We start from the raw sequence: 3,412 nt of genomic DNA, 5'->3' as shown, positions 1-3,412 counted from the left end.
AATTGGAATTTGAGATTAAAAAAGTAATGCCTTTTACATTAACACCAAAAAAATCGAGATATTTAACTTATAAACATAAACCTAAAGAGTAAAATGTCTATATGAGGAAAACTATAAGTCTCTGGTGAAGAAATCAAAGAAGGTCTAAATAAATGGAAAAATATTCCATGTTCATAGATAGGAAGCCTAATTATTATTAAGATGTCAGTTCTTCCCAACTTGATTTATAGATTCAATGTAATCCCAATCAAAAGCTCAGTGAGTTATATTGTGGATAAAGTGAATCTCAAGTGTATATGGGAAGGCAAAAGAACCAGAATAGTCAACACAATACTGAAAAAGAACAAAGAGCATTGACACTATCTAACTTCAAGACTTACTATAAAGCCATAGTAATTAATACATTGGCAGAAGAATAGACAAATACATCACCTATTAAAGGACAACTTAGTTATTTCCAACTTCAGGCAGGTATGAATAAAGCTTCTATAAACATTCTTTTTTTTTTTTAACAACAAACAATTTTTTATTAAATTTCTAATCAAATACTATAATAATTTCTTTTCTTTCATAACAAGTTAAATATTTACAACACTATCAATTTGGGAAAAGACAAACAAAAGAGTAAAAAAGAAAGACAAGTGATCAAAAGACACATTCAAAGACAGAATAAGTAACAGCTTATTTCAATGCCTGCCTGGCCCTGGTGGCCGCTGCCAGTGTGCCAGCTCCTCAGCCTCAGACTTAGCAGTAGTTCAAAATCTTCTCTAGCTTCAACATGTCCAAGGGGGGGATTTTGGTGACTTCAAAGAAGACCTGGTGAGAATACTTGGAATGCACAGTCTTGAGCTTGTTGCAAGGACGCAATGTCAGCAGGGTGTTTAGCTGCTTGACCAAGGGGTGAAGATCAGAGGTCTTGTAGCCACTGTAATACTCCAGGGCAGGAGCCCAGTGTCCGAGCTTCTTCATATAGAGGGCCAGGAGGAAGGAGCCAGCAGCTAGTTTGGAAGCCTTCTCCTGGACATAGTCGTATTCCTGCAGAGTCATCTCACAGATGAAGCGGGACAAAGTCAGTGTCTTCATGTTGGCACGGAGACACCTAGCATATCTGCGCAGGAAATGATAGGCGATGGGAATGTTGATATCAAATTTGAGAGTTTGCAGGATGCTGATTTCCATGGTGAGCATCTCATCTCGCTGATAAATATCATCACAGATGTACAGGAAGTCATCCACACAAGGTGGGTAGGACTCCTCAAATTTTGCTGCAATCAGAAATGCAGTGGAACCAAGGAGTTGTAGCTTGTCCCTCTTGCATACTACCTCCATAAGGTAATGATCCACCAGTTTCACTGCCAAGTACAGGGTCTCGTGACTCATCTCAAAGGTCATCTGCACCTCTACCAACCAGTCCACAAGAATGGCCCTCATGCAACTGCTGATGTCAGTCTGCCTGTTCATGTATTTTTTAAGTATGAACTTTTCCTCTCTCTCTTTCATGTAACTGAAGATATCCTTGGCATATATTGGGTTGAAAAATGGATCACTGTGGTTCTTGTCAATATCCTCCAATGGGGCTACCTCCTCAGTAGTGGTTGTTTTAGAGATGGTAGGTATCTCCAGAATGAGTGGTTTCTCCATAATATTTGGTACCAAGGCAGTAGAGACTACTACTGGTGAGGGTTCCAGCTTATAACTTTCCTTATTCATCTCATTGTTTTTGGCCAACCCAAGAGCAGCTGTGTTCCCTTTTATCTTCTTGGAAACATCTTTAACAAACTCCTTATTGGATTCCTTCTTGAGCTGGGCAGGTTGACTTTGAGAAGCATTGGTGAGATCTTCAAAAGCTGATCTCTTTTTGCATCGTCTCTTAGGTGAACATGAAGAGATCTTTGCTTGATAATTCTCCCCTCTCTTTTCAGATTGGCCATGATCACTGGGCACAATTTTGCTCGACTGTGATTTCTTAGTCTCAGGTTTGGAGCTTCGGGATGGTAGAGGCAGTGGCATCTCTCACAGGTTCAGCAGTGTCTATCCAAGATAGGGCGCTCAGAAGAAGTGCCTCGGAGCCACTTCTATAAACATTCTTGTGCAGGTTTTTGTGTAGACATAAATTTTCTATACTATAGAAAAGTATAGAGCTCAGAAGTAGAGAAAGTATAGAAAGCTCAGAAGTAGATCCATGCAAATATAGTCGACTGGTCTTTGACAAAGAAGCAAAGGCAAATCAATGGAGAAAGGATAGTCTTTTTAACAAATGGGCCTGGAACAACTGGACATTCACAAGCAAAAACATGAATCTGAATGCAAACCTTACACCTTTCACAAAAATCAACTCAAAACAAATCACTGATCTAAACATGGTACACAAAGCTATACAACTTCTAGAAGACAACACGAGAAAATCTAGCTAATCTTGGATTTGGTGATTATTTTTTAGATCCAACACCAAAACACCAAAAGTATGATCTATGAAAGAAATTATTGATGATTTGAACTTCATTAAAGTTAAGAACTTCTCTTCTGTGAAAGACACTGTTAAGAGAATCAAAAGACAAGCCACAGAGTGGGATAAAATATTTGCAAAACAAATATATGATAAAAGACTTGTATCCAAAATACAAAAAAAAATTCTTAAAACTCAACAATAAGAAAACAAAGTATCCAATTAAAAAATGGGCAAAATATCTGAGCAGGTACATTTCCAAAGAAGATATACACATGGCAAATAAGCATATGAAAAGACATTCAATATCAAATGTTATCAGGTAATCGCAAATCAAAACAATAATAAGATACCACTCCACACCTATTATAATGGCTAAAATCTGAAACAATGATAACAGCAAATGTTGACAAAGATGTGAGCAACAGAAACTCTCATTCATTGCTGGTGGGAATGCAAAATAGTACAGCCACTTGGGAGGAGTGTCTGTCAGTTTCTTACAAAGCTAAACATAGGCTTGCCATATGAGTCAGCAATTGCACAACTAGGTATTTGCCCAAATGAGTTAAAAATTTATGTCTACACAAAAACCTGCACAAGAATGTTTATAGAAGCTTTATTCATACCTGCCTGAAGTTGGAAATAACTAAGTTGTCCTTTAATAGGTGAATGGATAAACAAACCATGGTACATTTATACTGTTGAGTATTATTCAGTGATAGAAGAAGTGAGATATCAAGCTATGAAAAGACATGAAGGAAACTTAAATACATATTGCTAAGTGAAAGAAGCCAATCTGAAAAAGCTACATATTGCTTAATTCAAATTATATGACATTCTGGAAAAGGCACAACTATGAAAACAGTAAAGGGATCAGTGGTTGCCAGTGGTCCAGAGGAAGTGGAGAGAGGGAGTACAGGACATTTTTTTTTTTTATCTTTTCCTATTTATTTATTTAAATTCAAT

The 3,412-nt window shown here is 37.2% G+C and overlaps 1 pseudogene; it reads right to left on the bottom strand.

Moving 5' to 3' along the window:
* Positions 1 to 512: 512 nt before the first annotated feature.
* On the bottom strand, positions 513 to 2,054 carry LOC112840838 (G2/mitotic-specific cyclin-B3 pseudogene; annotated as a pseudogene).
* Between the last annotated feature and the right edge of the window lie 1,358 nt (positions 2,055 to 3,412).

This window comes from Callorhinus ursinus, unplaced genomic scaffold (genome assembly GCF_003265705.2).
Source record: "Callorhinus ursinus isolate GAN/ISIS: 27379988/994484 unplaced genomic scaffold, GSC_fseal_2.0 scaffold35, whole genome shotgun sequence".
NCBI lineage: Eukaryota > Metazoa > Chordata > Mammalia > Carnivora > Otariidae > Callorhinus > Callorhinus ursinus.
This window is presented reverse-complemented; position numbering and strand designations above follow the sequence as displayed.